At 40.6% G+C, this 16,699-nt stretch overlaps 1 protein-coding gene across 12 annotated transcripts in view; it reads right to left on the bottom strand.

Moving 5' to 3' along the window:
• The window catches only part of Dnajc5 (DnaJ heat shock protein family (Hsp40) member C5), a 34,445-nt gene extending 17,787 nt beyond the window's left edge, over nucleotides 1-16,658 (bottom strand). For 4 of the 12 annotated variants that reach the window (NR_197211.1, NR_197213.1, XR_015683433.1 and 1 more), the window contains 2 exon segments: nucleotides 15,924-15,976; nucleotides 16,512-16,658. The gene's annotated coding sequence lies outside the window, so the exon portion shown is untranslated. 12 annotated transcript variants of the gene reach the window in all.
• Between the last annotated feature and the right edge of the window lie 41 nt (nucleotides 16,659-16,699).

Genomic DNA, 16,699 nt, shown 5'->3' with positions numbered 1-16,699 from the left:
GAAAAAAGAAAAGAAAAAAAAAAAAAAAAAAAAGCCAAACAAACACTAATGCTGAATGCAAAAGGGTGACAGGCCCCTAAAGGCAAGATCAACACCAAGAGGCTAATGGATTAGAAATACAGTTGATGGGGCTGGGGATTTAGCTCAGTGGTAGAGCGCTTGCCTAGCAAGCGGAAGGCCCTGGGTTCGGTCCCCAGCTCTGAGAAAAAAAAAAAAAAGAAAAAGAAAAAAGAAATACAGTTGATATTAAGTCTCACTCATATGACATGACTTTACTAGACGTGATGAAAAAAGGTCTTGAGAAAAATCCAAAACACCAGATGTTTTAATTGTGGTAAGAAGGGTCATTTCAAAGGGATTGTGGGCAAGGTGTTCCTAGAAACAATGTTTTTTTTTTTCTTCTTTTCTTTTTTTCGGAGCTGGTGACCGAACCCAGGGCCTTACACTTGCTAGGCAAGTGCTCTACCACTGAGCTAACTCCCCAACCCCAGAAACAATGGTTTGTTTTTTTTTCCCTAGAGATTATTCAAAGGGAAGGCCTCAGCCTTCTGGTATATGCAGAAAGTGGCAAAGGCCAACACTGGACTAGTGAATGTGGATCAATAAGAGACTTACAAAAGACAGACAGATGCCTTGCCTGCTCGAACAGAAAGCAGAAAATCATTTTTAGCTGATTCTGCATACCTCATATCCCATGCGTATGTTAATACAGAAATGTATATTACCTGTTAAAGTTTGCATGTTTACAGACACCAATGAAGTTAAAGTGGCCCTAACAAGATTAGCCCTAAAGAATGTTGATACACATTTATTCCTGCTCCTGCTTCATCCAACCTCAGACTACGTCAGTAGCTGTTTCATCAGAACTTGCTTCCAGCTCACCAGGGGCTTAGACCAGGTAGTCTAGCCTTACAAACTGTTACAATAAGTATTTCACTTAACCCCTGCACTTTCCCATCACACAGAAACTGGACAATAAATATTACAGCTAGTTTTCTTAAGACTGGCCAATAGCCAAATTTTCTTTGGGTCCCCAAAAGAAAACAACAGCAGGGAACAATTTTAGGAGAACAAAGTCCCTATTTCCAAGAGGTCTTTGGATGGTGGGTGTTTGTAGTCATTTAATGGGGATTGGTTAAGTTCTTAATGTTCTTGGTAAGGAAGGAAATGAAGGGACGTTAGATTCAGGGATTTCTTCAAAATGCTGTTGAAAATGGACAAACAAGATGCAGGCAAGTCAACTGCCAAGCTTTACAAGGACAAGGTAGGCAAGTCCTTCATAATTCCTGCTCCACAGAAAAGTCTGTCGGATATTCTAGGCCAGAAAGCTGAAGGTAATGCTCCAATGACTCAGAGAAAACTTGGGTGACCGTCCAGGTAGCCACAACCGGTCGTTTCTACAGCTCTGGAAGTTGCTTGGCTCCGCACTTTCTGCATACTCAGGTAATATTTATTCCTTCTCAGGTTTTAAAACTACATAGTCAGAGTCTCACAATTAAGCTTAAGTTTAGGATTTAAGAAAATGTTTTAAGGTCTAAAAAGATATTTTTAGGAATGTAATGCAAATTATGAAAGAAGGTGATTTAAGTAAAGAATTTTGGACTCACCAAAATAGGAAAGATAATGGAATACTTTCTCTAAGGTTGCCAAATACAAATGGACTGGACATTGTGACTAATTCTTACCTGATAGTTTTTGTAATTGTTCTTATTGAATATAGTTTATTATGTTAGAGAAAGAGTCTTTTATTAGACCAAAAAGTGAAGATAATAAAGAGAATCGCGTGTGTATTCTGTGGAAGCATCACCTGTCAATAAAAAGCTGATGGCCAATGAGCTTGGGCAGGATTAGAAGGAGGAACGTCCAACAGAGAGAGCTAGGATTCTGGGAAAGAGTCAAGGGCAGTAGATTTTTGCCCTGGACTTGGAAGAGATAGACACATGAAACTGAAGAGGTAACTAGCCAGGTGGCTATATAAGTTACATGCTGGTCAGGGAATAGGCCAAAACGTATGGCCTAGGCATTTATTCATAAATAAAACTCAGAGTTGGTATTCTGGGAACAAAGAGGCAGGGTAGAAAAGCTTCTGGCTATAAGGGGGGTGCAAAACAACAATGAGACAAACTCCACGAATCATATCTCAAAGTTACAGATTACCAGCCTTTGAGGACTAAAATATAAAGAGCAATAATCAACAGCGAAGTCTTCGGCAAAAGCCTTTAAAAGCTGGGAGAATTCAATTATAAGTTTGGTGATGTTTACCTGGAATCCCAATACTTGAAAGCCTTGAATATTGAGAACTGGAGGCCAGCCTGGGCTACATAGTAAAATCATGTATCAAAAGAACACAAAACAAAACGAAACAACTCTCATAGTTTTACTGATGTACTTCTAGTTTCCCCTGGCTTACTTTAAGCTATTCCAGGATCCGGGATAGACATATGTAGCCCTGAAAGCCACTGCCCAGCCATGTTTAAAAGGATAAGTGCCCAGAGAAGATACAGAGGACAAAGTTAATCCATCCTGCTGTGGATAGTCTGAAGAAACAGAAGTCCAGAATCCTCTGCCTTCAAAATGGTTTTTGTGTATACATGGACAACGCAGGTTCTTAAACTATTCTGTGAGCAGGCACAGGAGCTTGTAACTTGAAAGACACTAGCTGAACCTAGCAAGAGAGATGGCTCAACACCTAATTGCTCTAGCTGAGGATCCAGCTTGGTTCCTTGGTACAGAAGTATAACTGTGATAAAAGACTTTAAAAATGACCTAGGGAGGAAGGATTATCATAAAAGGGATAGGGAACAGACCCATGGATGAAAATGTTACTTTTGTTGTTGTTGTTGTGACAAAAATGCCTAACAAGAGCTATTTATGGAAGGAGATTTTGATTCACAGTTTAAGAGTACACCCGTCATCTTGTTGGAAATCATGGTAGCAGGAGCAAGAACAGCTAGTCACTTCACATTCACAGTCAAGAAAGCAGAGAACAAAAAGGGCTGGTCCTTGGTCTTCAGCTTGCTTTCTTCTTTTTACTAAATCTGGAACCCTAGCCCACTGAATGGTGCTGGCTCCCTCTTTGTAAAAACGACTCCTTTACATATATGCACAGAGATCTGCCTCCTAAACAGCTCTCGAACCTAACCAGCTGATAATCAATATTAATTATCACATAGAGGAAGAGAAAACACATCTGTGTTGATGGATGCAAAAGAAAGGAGAAACGAATCACAGGAGTGAGATGGTGATACAGGCAGAGAGGATAAGCTGCAAACACTATTGTGAGAATGTAGCAGTGAGGAGATAGGCAGATGACTATTCTCTGCCTTATGCACATTTGGGCCACAGTAGCAGAAAAGTTCTGTTGAAAATGAATTACTGAAAGTGAAACATGATGATGTTATTCCTAATTTTGGGGAATCTTTTTTTTTAAACAAACTATTTATTTTACATGTATGAGTACACTGCAGCTGTCTTCAGACACACCAGAAGAGGATATCAGATCTCATTACAGATGGTTGTAAGCCACCATGTGGTTGGTTGCTGGGATTTGAATTCAGGATCTCTGGAAGAACAGCCAGTGCTCTTAACCACTGAGCCATCTCTCCAGCCCCTTTCTGGGGAATCTTTAACTAAAATCCATGCTGTAGTGTATGAAAATCAGCTACCAATTAGAGTGTGAGGTAGCCAATAACTTAGAACACAGTAAAGCCAGCACCTTTCAAGTAATAGTAAGCCTTTCTGCTTGGTCACAAAATAACCAAGAACTTATCTGACTACATGGAGTCAAGAATCATTCCCTAAGGAATGGAATATGGGCTATGTATAAAAAAAAAAAAAAAAAAGAGCTGAGTACAAGCACCCGCTAATCCACGCTCTCTACTCTTGACTGTGCACATGACTAGCTGCTTCAAGTTTCTGCCACCATGACTTCTGAAAAAATGTGGACTACAACCTGGAATTGTGAGCTAAATAAACCCCCTCTCCCTTAAGTTGCTCTTGCTAGGATATTTTACTACAGCGACAGGAAACAAAACTAAGACATACAACATTCAAATCTTTACAAATAATATTTACACTTATAAAAATACTTATGACTGTTAGTGTGGTAGTATACACTGTAATCTCAGCACCTGAAGGGATGTGAAGACTGAATAGAAGCCCAAGACCAATGCCAGCCTAGGCTACTTAGCAAAACTCTGTCTCAGCTATGAACAGACACCATGACCAAGGCAACTCTTATAAGGACAGCACTTAATTGGGGCTAACTTACAGGCTCAGAGTTTCAGTAATTATCATCAAGGCAGGAACATGGCAGCATCCAGGCAGGCATAGTACAGGAGGAAGTGAGAGTTTAACATCTTCATCCGAAGGCTGCTAGCAGAATACTCGATTCCAGGCAGCTAGGAGGAGGGTCTTAAGTCCATGCCCACAATTACACGCCTACTCCAACAAGGCCACACCCCCTAATAGTGCCACTCCCTGGGCCAAGCATACGCAAACCATGACAACAACATAATATACCAAGAAATTTTATTAGAACAGTGTAGACTACATCTACTTAAAAATTCTGGGACACACATTCAGAGTGGTGCAAATGCTGCCTTTCTTTATCTTACTCATTTTGGGAGGGTTAGGGTTATAAAAGGGAGGTTAAGACACACTTTTGGTAATGAAAAGCAAGAGGGTACAAGAACTCATAAAACACCATAAATGACACAGAGTGTTTTAATGGAATATATTCTGAGAGAAAACTTATAGAAGTGGCATCAGTTCTGCCCTTATAGCCTAGCCTGAGGCTGCTCTTCAGAGAAATTCATGCTGAATACATAGTTATCCAGTATATTCCACTTAAGGATTATCTTCAAAGAAGCAAATGAACATGCATTCAGAGTGCCTGACTCCCTGCAACTATTGTCAGAAACCAAGTTATCACATCCAATCCGACATATAGCCTAGAATCAGGTGTAACAACAAAAACCATGATAAACTCAAAGATGTGCCAAATTTCAAAGGGGCATTATGACATACCATATTCCAAACAGACACGCTGAAATTGAGATTTAACCAATTAAGCCGTTTCATTGTACATACTTTCGGAGTTGCCAGGTGGAGTTCTCTGAACCTTTATTGATTCAGAGTGCTGCCCATTCATAATCATTTCTTTGATTAAAATCTACTCAACCCAATTTGTCTATGGTTTTGTTTATTTTAATAGTTTAGTGTCAGGAGTGGGGTCTAAAGTAGATGTCCCAAGAGGACAGTCCTCAAACCCCCAAGTGAAGGTACTGAGCAAAAGCACTGTGTCCATTGCTCTCCAAAAGCAAACAGAATCAAGGGTGAGTTCTCTTTCTAAATGAAGCAATACAAATTTGTGTTTTGAGCTCATTTACTTAAGTGATTTTTTTTTTATTGAACTGCACCCAAGATTAAATAGTACATATCTAGAGGCCTCAGGTATATATGCCTTTTCAAAAGGAATTTCTACACTGCTGAGTTTGAGAACCAATACATGCAATCCTGAAACTTAGGAAGCTAAGGCAGGATGATGAGTTCTAGGTCAACCTTGGTTACATAGTAAGATCCTATTGAACATTTCCCTTCTCCCCAATACAAAGTCTGAGTTTTTAGGTTTTCTAGCATGAGGATGGAAATCTAAAGTTGAGGGAGGCTAAGGGAAACCTGCACAAACAAGTTCTCAGGCATAGCAAAACAAATTAGAAAGATTTGCCTCCAGTTTTTTACTGCTCAGAGACTAAAAATAACTAGGATCACTGACAAACTGCAGGAAAACAACTGCTTCCAGCAGCTGGGATTCAAAGATTTGTCAAATGATACGCCAGTCACTCATAACTGCTGCCTTCCTGTGTTCACTGGATACTATGCTCCTTAAAAGGTCAAAGGGTAAGATTTCAACTAGCTCCACAAGAAAAAACCCAAAACAAACAACAACAACAACAACAACGATGAAGGAAGCCCCACAGTCAAATATAAAAGGAAGGTTAAGACACAGCTTTTATTACCTTTGGTAATGAAAAGCAAGAGGGTATGAGAATATATTGTTTAAAGAAAAAGCAACTTTTGAGCTAGAGAGATGATGGCTCAGCAGTTGAGAACATTTGTTATTCTTCCAGAAGACATAGGTTTGATTCCCAGCACCACAAAGCAGTTAGCTCACAAACTGATAACCACAGCTCTAGGTGACTTGATGTCCTCTTCTGGCTCCGAAGTCACCAAGCACAGATATGGATCAGGTAAAACACCCTTCCTTACATGTAAAATAAAATTTACTTAAAGAAAAATTAATTTTGTTCCCAAATAGTTGTCCCCAATGACTAGTTGTTTTTTTTTTATTAACTTGAGTATTTCTTTTTTGTTTGTTTGTTTGTTTTGTTTTTTTGACTAGTTGTTTTAATCTGAAAAGGAAAAAGGAATATAAAAATAACAGGGTTAGGGGTTGGGGATTTAGCTCAGTGGTAGAGTGCTTGCCTAGGAAGCGCAAGGCCCTGGGTTCGGTCCCCAGCTCCAAAAAAAAAAAAAAAAAAACAGGGTTAAAGAGATGGCTCAACAGTTAAGAGCACTGACTCTCTTCCAGAGTTCAATTCCCAGCAACCACAGGTGGCTCACAACCATCTGTAATGGGATCTGATGCCCTCTTCTGGTGTGTCTGAAGATGGCAACAGTGTACTCACATACATAAAATAAATAAATCTTAAAAAAAAAATAGCCTATGAATGACAAATTTGCAGATTTACAGGAGATAAATTCTTAAAGAGCTGGTGTACATGATGCTAAGATTAGAAGAAAACAGTTTGAGTTTTTCATAAAATTCAGTGAGCTGAGAGGTTCAGAGCATGCACAGCTCTTGCAGAGAACCATGGTTCAGTTTCTAGCACCCATATGGTGGGTCACAACCAGCATTAACTCAAGTTCAAGGGGATCCAACACATATATGTATGCAGGCAAAACACTGGTACATACAAAATTCAATCTAAAATGATTTTACAATGAGGCAATTTTTAAAATTTACTTCTGGAGTCTTTAATGATTTCAACCATTAACTAACTGTTTGTTAAATGAACAGTGACTTGTGATTTGCTTTAAATGTTCTAAATTCTAGGTTTTTGTTTTTTTGGGTTTTTGATAAACTTCTCAAAATATTTCTCTCTAGGCCTGGCTATGTAGTCCAAGCTGGTCTCAAACACTCAAATCTCCCACCTTGGCCTCTTGGATGGGAGCTGTGGGCATGTGTCACATATCCAGTCTCAAAAATAAAAATTTTAAATTAAGTCTTCTTATTGCTCTTTAACAAACTTTAAAATTCCCCAGGTGGATTCTTAGAACATTTCAAAAGGACACTTAAATGTATGCTGCCATGCTTCCTGTCTGCCATGGCGATATTAGACTAAGCCTTTGAAACTGTAAGCTAGCCCCAACTGAGTATTTTCCTTTTTTTTTTTTTTTTTTTTGGTTCTTTTTTTCAGAGCTGGGGACTGAACCCAGGGCCTTGCGCTTCCTAGGCAAGCGCTCTACCACTGAGCTAAATCCCCAACCCCGAGTATTTTCCTTTTTAAGAATTGTCTTGATCATGTGTCTTTTTACAGCAACAGAAACTTAACTTAGACATACTTGTAATCCCAGCCATGGAAGTAACAGTCAGCAACACCGAGAAATCAAGGCCATTGTGGAGTACAATAGACCTTATCTCAGAAAGTGATATTAAACTTCTCTTTACAACAGATGAAGACCATTAGAAAAAATCAACTACAAATAAAAACAAAACAAACAAGGAACTCACAACTGGTCAAAGTGACAAGAGGAACTAACTAATGATGGCTTTTCAGCCTGGCTGATACACCTACAACCCACTCCTGCGCCTACGACACCAGAGACATCTTGGGAAAGGGAGTGGAAAGGTTATAAGTGGTTATCTAATATTAAGTAGTCAGCCCTGGAATCTTTATGTACAAGTAACACTAAACAGACTGTGCAGGCTGTGTTTATATTTTCTATATTTGTGTGTAACAATAACCAAGAGAAAGTGGCCATAACTTCAAGAGGGAGTAAGGTACAGGTGTGGGTGTTGGAGAGACTTGAGGAAATAAAAGAGAAAAAATTATGTAGTTGCATTGTAATTAAAAGTATATAATCACAGCTCAGTCTACATATACACAATGAGGTCCAGGACAACTCAGACTTCAAACATACATCTCATAAAAACCCAAAACGAATAAATTAAACTGTGTCTTGTTAAATCATGAGACACACTGTCGATTCATACTAAAATCTGGGCGGTGGTGGTATAAGCCTTTAATCCCAGCACCCAAGATGTAGAGGCAGACTGTTCTCAGGGACTAGGCCTTTCCAGTCTACATGGCAAGTTCGACACTGAGAATCTGTCTCAACCAAAAAACATAAGAAAGAAAAAGAAAAAAATACTAAAACTTATGTGAGACTCACATTATTGTGTATTGACGTGTTTCAGGTATTATAAGGAATTAACAAAAATACAGCAGTGCTGGTAATGATAATGATCAGCATTATCGTTTCATAATTCTAGCTCCCTGAAAATGTTATAACCACAGAAATAATCACATTTTCTTGTGAACTGTGTCATTAGTGTAATGAGTCCTCATATTCCATCATGTCACTTTAATTAAGCCTTGACATCTATAGGTGTTTGTTTATCATGGCACTTCCTTGAACAGGTATTTCATTTTTAATGACATTCATGGAAGAGATAGCATATTTTTTACTTTGAAAACATTCTATTGGGGAGGTGATTACAAGTTGTGCAGGGAGCTCCATGGGTGCAACTTTCCTGAGTGATCACTCATGTAGGGTAGGGTAAAGACCCAGAGCTGCCTTTGAGTACCCACGATCCTATGTTCTTTGAGGAAGGAGAATCAGCCTGAAGGGTCTGAGAATGAGAAAGTGGTTCTTTTCACCAGAGAGGTTGCTGCAAGGACGGGAAGCTGAAAATGTGACTAATATCCTGCTGCCAGTTTGCAAGCAAAGTCAACACATCAAGCAAGATCACGAGAAAGGGAAGCAGACCCTAATGTATCACATTTAGAGCCAACTTCCCCACTGCACTTGTGATTTACACAATAAATGTCCTCTATTGTACAACTAATGCTTTTTAGTCAGGTTCACTATCTAACCCAGACTGGCTTTGAATTCACATTTTTTTATGCTTCAGTCTCCACAATTCTTTAGGTTATTAGAAGTGTTTTGCTGGGGTTGGGAATTTAGCTCAGCGGTAGAGCACTTGCCTACCAAGTGCAAGGCCCTGGGTTCGGTCCCCAGCTCCGAAAAAAAGAAAAAAGAAAAAAGAAAAAGAAAAAGAAAAAAAAAGTGTTTTGCTGCTTAGACTGGCTGTAAAACCTAATAATCTAATTTAGAGGTTTGAGAAAGGAGAAAAGGATCGTCTTATTTGCAGACAAAATATACTCATTAGGGTGATTTAATTAAAAAAAAAAAAAAAGCAAAAACATACCAATGGACAAGAATTTCTAAAACTTATCCAGATATGCCTACTGGAAGTAGAGGCAGGAAGAAGAGTTCAAAGTCGTCCTCAGGCTACATAGCAAGTTTAAAATCAGACTGGGAAACACAAAATCCTGTCTCAAAAAATATAAAGAAAGAAAGAAAAAAAAAGTACAAAAAAGGAAGAAAAGTTATTGGTGGGTAAGTGCTTTATTTTTATTTTATGTGCACTGGTGCTTTACCTGTATGTCTGTCAGTGTGAAGACGTCATATACTGGAGTTACAGACAATTGTGAGCTGCTGTGTGGATGCTGGGAATTGAACCCAGGTCCTCTGGAAGAACATTCAGTACTCTTAACTGCTGAGCCATCTCTCCGTCCCAGATAACTGCTTTAAAATTGTTTTTTAGAATGGGGGTGAGTGGTGGGGAGACTGGAAAGTTGGCTTAGCAGTCAAGGCTGCTCTTCCAGAAGACAGTGATTTGATTCCCAGGACCCACATGTTGAGTCACAGCTGTATGGAACTCCAGTTCCAGCCAACTCGACATCTCTTTGCTGGCCTCCACTGACACCAGGCACACAAAGCAGTGCATAGATATAACATCCAAAACCACAAAATAAACTAAAATGGTTTGTATAAAACACTGGCTTCTCAAAACGCTTAGTTTTAATAATACAATGAACCATAAGCGATACATTTCTGACACCTGCTAGATAAACTAGACACTTAAGAGGGATTTCACCCAAACGCAACCCTCAGGACATGTCTTTTGGTTCTTTCTCACACTGGAAGCAAGGGCAAAGCTGTAACAGGAGCTAAATAAAGGGCTTTAAGAAAATCTGTCCCCGGGGTTGGGGATTTAGCTCAGTGGTAGAGCGCTTGCCTAGGAAGTGCAAGGCCCTGGGTTCGGTCCCCAGCTCCGAAAAAAAAGAACCAAAAAAAAAAAAAAAAAAGAAAATCTGTCCCCTTATGAGGTGCACCTGCGCCAAGTCTCACGGTGCTGCTAGGCTGAACAAAAGGCAAAAGAGTTATACTACATCAGGCATTTAGACAAAATAGCATCAAGCAAAACTCAGTAAGGGTTTACCCTTTTATTTGCCCAAATATCAAAAGGAAATAAAATTTGATAATGTACGTTAATTATATCTACATTCTAATAGACTTTGTCAAAGAAAAATTTCAATAAAATGGACTCTTGTTTAACAGAGAAACTCAATAAGCCTGCTAAGTCTTTCCTGTATGAAGAGAAAATAAAGGCAGGCAACAGCACCTTCTTCCTTCATGGAACTCAGGCCACTCCTGTTCTCATCCTCCACCTCAGATGAGAAGCTTACAGTCTTAGACTTTTAGACCCTTGACTCATAACCTGCCCTTTAAGGTTAACTCAGATCGATAATACCATGAGATATCTGATTGTGTTCTTCACTGTTACATATGCCACTTGATGAAAATGAACAGCCATTAGGCATTTCTCTAAGATGGCCATGCTTCTTTCCCAAGATAGCCTGAATGGTACACACCTGACACCATCACCAGCAAATCCTCATTCCGATCCTCTGACTCACTAGGATTATAACCTTATAGCTAATAGGCAAGCATTCCTTATAACTCATAAAAGAACTCTACATATTGTATCTTATAAAACAACATGGGAGTGTGTGTGTGCAAGTTTAATGTTTAGCAATTAAACTGACAATAAAATCACCAACAATTCAGGATAATGAGTAAGCTTCACGTATTCACAGATCCAAGGAATACCAAGTGAGTATTCATAGTATCTCACAAATCTAAAAATACTAGCTGGGTTCAAAATATCTAGAAATAAAGATAAAGTTGCCTACCACAAACTAAATGTCACTTGTGAAAAACATGCAGTGATTATAGAATGCAATAAAAGAGCACATACAGATTGGTGAGAGGAAACGCATCATGGAAGAATTTTCAGTGATCTCTCTCAAACCTAGCCTTACTCTTTTTTGGTTTTGTTTTGTTTTATGAGACAAAGTTTCTCTGTACAACAGCTGTGTACTCTCTGGCAGTCCTGGAACCTTCTTTGTAGACCAGACTGGCCTTAAACTCACAAAGATCCAGTGCCTCTGCTGGGATTAAAGGCAGCCATAAGATACTTTGTTTCTGTAATTTTGATATAAAATATCAATGTTGTGAAACTCAAAATTTGAAGCAATTTTTACTTGTTTAAAAAAAAAACAAAAAACCAACCCTACACTGAGGGCTAGATAGCTCACTGGGTAAGAATATTTACTCTGCAAGCATGAAGTCATATTTTAATCCCCAGGACTCAACCCGCTTTAAAGTTTGGCATAGTTTAGTGTACCTCTAACCCCAGTACCAGGAGCAAAGTCAAGTAGACCCTATAAACTTACTAGCCAGACAGCCAGAGGGAATTTCTGGGTCAGAGAGGCTCAATGTAATAAGATCCACAGAACCCATATTCTGTTGTGGCCTTTGTATACACACAGAAGGGTACATTTATTTATGCATGTTAGTCCATGTGCCATACCCACATAACTCCACAATACACAACAAGTTAAAAACAAAATCCATACCTAATGGTGGTTTGAATAGTATGGTCCCCATAGACTTGTGTGTTTGACTGCTTGGTCCACAGGGAGTGGCATTATTAGGAAGTGTGGCCTTGTTGGAGGAAGTGTGCACTTTGGAGGTGGGCTATGAGTCTCTTATGCTCAGGGTATGCCCAGTGTGGCACATAGTCTCTCCTTGCTGCCTATGTATCAAGATGTAGAACTCTTAGCTCCATCTCCAGCACCATGTCTGCATGCACGCTGCCATGACAATAATGGACTAAACCTCTGAAACTATAAGCCAGACCCAATTAATGTTGTTCTTTATAAGAGTTGCTATGTGCCAAGGTTGGACCCCCAGTGCAGGGGAATATTGGGGGGGGGGCAGTAAAGGGGATGGATGGGGGGAATATCTGTATGGGGGAGGGGAAGGGATGGAGGCTTATGGACAGAAAACCGGGAAAGGGAATAACATTTGAAATGTAAGTAAAGAATTATATCTAATAAAAAAATAGTAAGAGTTGCTATGGTCACAGGGTCTCTTCACAGCAGTAAAACCCTAACTAATACACCTATTAAATATCATGTATTAAGAATAAAGAACACAAACTTTTCATTAATAAATGAACTCAAGTTAACGCAAAGTGTCAGGAGGAGCAAAACCCATACTAATGGTTGTTGGGTGATCTAATCCTTAAATCTTTCTGTTTAGTTGCCAGTTATCAGATTAGCTGTTAATCCTTGTCAGGGTTGCCATCAGAGGAAACCCTGGCACAGTAGCCCAGGCTCTAAGATTAAAAATGTTTCAGGGGTAGTTTTTTGTTTTGTTTTTTTAAAACAAAATACGATCATCACCATTTTGAGCAGCTTTGTCATTTCTATTGAGGAAGTGAAATACCTTCTATTTATCATTTCTTTGCTTCTGTTAACAGGTAGATATGATGGGAAAATTCCCCCTCATTTTATAGAGTACAGAGAGAGACCTAGAGACAGAAGGAGCTGTGGTGGTGTGAGCTCTAACCTTGTCCCCTTTCAGGAGGGAGAGTCTAGCAGATTCTGCTGATGTACAGATGAGGGAAGAAGAGCAAAACTGTGGCTCTGCCCGACGCGGCTTTAAACCCACCACTCAGATTCTATAGTACACAATAATAGGCCTCATTTTAGGAGTGCACTTTTACCCTTTCTTTGAGGTATAGAGCTTATAAAATCCAGGTCTTGGCACATGCTAGACAACCACTCTCTTATCTGCACCTTCAGTCCTGATTATTACATTTTTAAATTTTAAATTTACTATATCATACCTGAAACCTTCCAGCAGCCATTACAGGAACACTAGAGATCCTCATAACGCAGAACTGATGCTTGTGCTTCATGTCCATAGGAACAGCTCCTAACCAGTTCCCTAAGGTTTCAGGAGTTTATTTCTTTACTGGAGAAGAGTAACTGCTTTCATTTGCTGATAGTTTGCTCACAGTATTACACACTTCAAACCCCATACCTCATGCTCTGCTGTCAGAAGCAAACTTCTAAAACTACTGCATCGTAAGTCATTTACTGGACGAGCACCATGCACCTGGGCCTTAAAGATACAACTCTGGCAAGGTTATGGGACACTATAGGCTATAGGTGTTTAACAAACAGAAGAAATCAGGCTCAGAAGCCTTGGGTTCAATTGAAGCTCTAAGTCTGATTAAGTTAGATCTTCAGCAAAGGAGGTTGTCAGGGTGAGTCTACAACTATACCCAGAAGCATCACTCTCTAAAGCACTCTTGGGTTAAAGTGGATAGAACTGCGCAGCGTGCGCCCAACACTGAACCACACATTAACAGAATTGTTCTCAGTAATACAGAGAAATCAGGTTGGTGAGATGGCCCAGCAGTTAGGAACGCTAGCTGCTCTTCTAGAGGTTCTGAGTTCAATTCCTGGCAACCATCAGATCAGATGCCCTCTTCTGGCATGTAGGTGTACATGCAGACAGCACACATCCACATTTAAAAGATGCATAAATAAATTTTAAAAAATACAGTGAATTCTAGCTATTCTTCTAAACTTAGATGGGAAGGAAGCAAAGGCCTTTGAAAGAATTATAGAGTCATCCAGTCACAAAGAAGTCTCTACTGGGTTGTCACAGCACTAATGAGCTTTCAGCTAGGGCAACCGCTCACTCTTTTGCTGGGTGTTGTGGTAATAGCCTATGATTCCAGCCGTTTGCCAGGCTGAAGCAGAGGGAACACATGCTGCAAGTTAGCTTGAACTATACCAAGATCCTGCTCACAAACACAAAACCTCTCCACAATAACTAAAGAATCAGAAGACTTTTTATCACCATTACCTCAAGTCAAGACAAGTAACCAAAGACAAAATTTCTTTTCTTTTTTTTTTTTTTCTTTTTTTCGGAGCTGGGGACCGAACCCAGGGCCTTGTGCTTGCTAGGCAAGTGCTCTACCACTGAGCTAAATCCCCAACCCCGACAAAATTTCTAAGAGTTTTGTTTTTTTTTAACCAGTAGCATATCTTTAAAAAAATTTAAACTCTGAAAAACCATAAATCAAAAGTTACAAAGAAGTCTGGAGAGATGGCTCAGTGGTTAAGAGCACTGATTGTTCTTCCAAAGGTCATGAGTTCAATTCCCAGCAACCACATGGTGGCTCACAACCATCTGTAATTGGATCTGGTACCTTCTTCTGGTGTGTCTGAGGATAGCAAGAGTGTACTCATATAACTAAAATAAATAAATCTTAAAAGAAAAAAAAGTTACAAAGAGCTGGCTGATGGTAGTGCACACCTTTATTAAGCATTGCACTTGGAAGGCAGAGGCAGGTGGATCTCTAAGTTCAAGGCCTGCACAGTAAATAGGTCGAGTTGCAGGGCAAGCCACAGAGAAAAACCAACCCTTGGCCCACACCCCCCAAAAAGTTGTTAAGTGATTTTACAGGGAAGTCTAAGCCCTTTCTAATACCCTCTTAACTTACTGCCTTTTTTCCCCAAAAGGGGCAGGGGAAAGTTGGTGGCTCTGTCTGTCCTTGAGGATACAGAAGCCTAGTGACTCTCATGCGTTCAGTACTCACTAGTTGACTTCCTGGTGAAAGGGCAATAGCCCAGCTGCTACTAGTCTCATTTCCATTCATTTGATAAGTATTTACTAGGCACATACTGACTGACTATCCTAAAAAGACAAAACAAAACCTTAACTAAAAAGCAGTGTTAAATACATTAACACATTAAACGAGAGTCAAGCCCTGTATGTATTAAGGAGGGGAAACGCCAAGCAGAGCTGAATAGTTGACAGCAGGCTAGTTACAGAACATAGTGGAATAACAGAGTAGAAATGAAGGGGATCTCACTGAACAGGAACAAGTGACTGGTCAAGAAAAAAAAAAAAAGAATTGAGCACTTAAACTGGTTAAGAGACTAGCAAGGACTAGGTGAGGCAAAGAGATTGTGAGGCTTGGAGCATAAAGAATCCAACGACAGGCGCCCTGTTCCCAAACCCATCTGCATTTAGAGGCTACACTGGCTCCACACTTGCGGTCCACACAGACAAGGCCATCTAAGTATGAAAACACTGATACAGGTAACAGAATCATAACACACATTAGGTTAGAACTGCGGGAAGTCCTGGCTTTAAATGTCACCCAACAAACAGATCACGCTTTCCTTAAAGAAAGCAAATAAATGAACAAAATTATCCTACGATTAGAATTTTGTCTTTAGGCAACCATGACAATATATAGGTCAATACAAGTCTTTGTGCTATTAAGTAACGTTTTGATGTTTAAACAGACAAATCACCAGCAATTCTGACACACTGCCTATAAAGGATGATCAGCTGAGCGTCCAACAAACGGCGACCCAATTTCCCCAAAATCCAATCTGAAAACAAATTAAAGCTACCTTTTGCATTATTTTTCCGAAGAAGCACTTAATGAATTCGGAGAAATCATCTCCTAGACACAAGGAAAAACAAGTTTTTAATCCAGCTATATAACACAAGTTGGAGCCTGAACGGATAAGTCCCTAATTCTCTCCCCAAAGAGCACGACACAAAAGCGTCTCTTAAAATGTCGTTGCGAGGCATATAATTTTTTTTTTTAATGTCAAATGCTTTTAAAACTTACAACTATGAGGCAATTTTCTGCTTCCCCGAATGTGAACAAGCCTCGGAGCCTTCACTGCCCGCCTCCCTACACCAGCTTCTGCGTTCCGGGAGCCGCGGAGGCGGCCGCGCGTGCGAACCTGGGTTGGCCCGGAAAGCCTCGTCCCCGCGCCGCCCCGCCGTGCGCAAGGTCGAGCAGGGCCTAGCGGTGCCCAGGGTCCGGCTCGCCGCCGCTGCTGAGGGTCGCCGCCATTTCCGGCTGCGGGCAGCTTTCACCACCTCCTTCTGCGGCGTCCTCGCCCCACTTCCCCTCCTCTTCACCCGGCTCCCGCGGCCTGAAACCCACGGCCCCACCTAATTTGAGGGCCGCCCGAGAGGAAGCTCACCTATCGGCACGCCCGCCCGTCCACCTGTTCCGCGGCTCCGCTTTCCGTACCCGGGCTGTGCTGGGTAGCGGGCCGGCCTACTGCTCGGCCTGAGGATCCCGGGCGGCGACAGCCGTAGCAGCGGCAGAGGACGGCGGAAGCAACACTGGCGGCAGCAAGAACGCGCACGCTCACGCACTGGCAGAGCG

The sequence above is a fragment of the Rattus norvegicus genome, chromosome 3, assembly GCF_021556685.1.
Source record: "Rattus norvegicus strain SHRSP/BbbUtx chromosome 3, alternate assembly SHRSP_T2T, whole genome shotgun sequence".
NCBI lineage: Eukaryota > Metazoa > Chordata > Mammalia > Rodentia > Muridae > Rattus > Rattus norvegicus.
The sequence above is the reverse complement of the archived record's forward strand: the minus strand, read 5'-3'. Positions and strand labels throughout refer to the sequence as shown.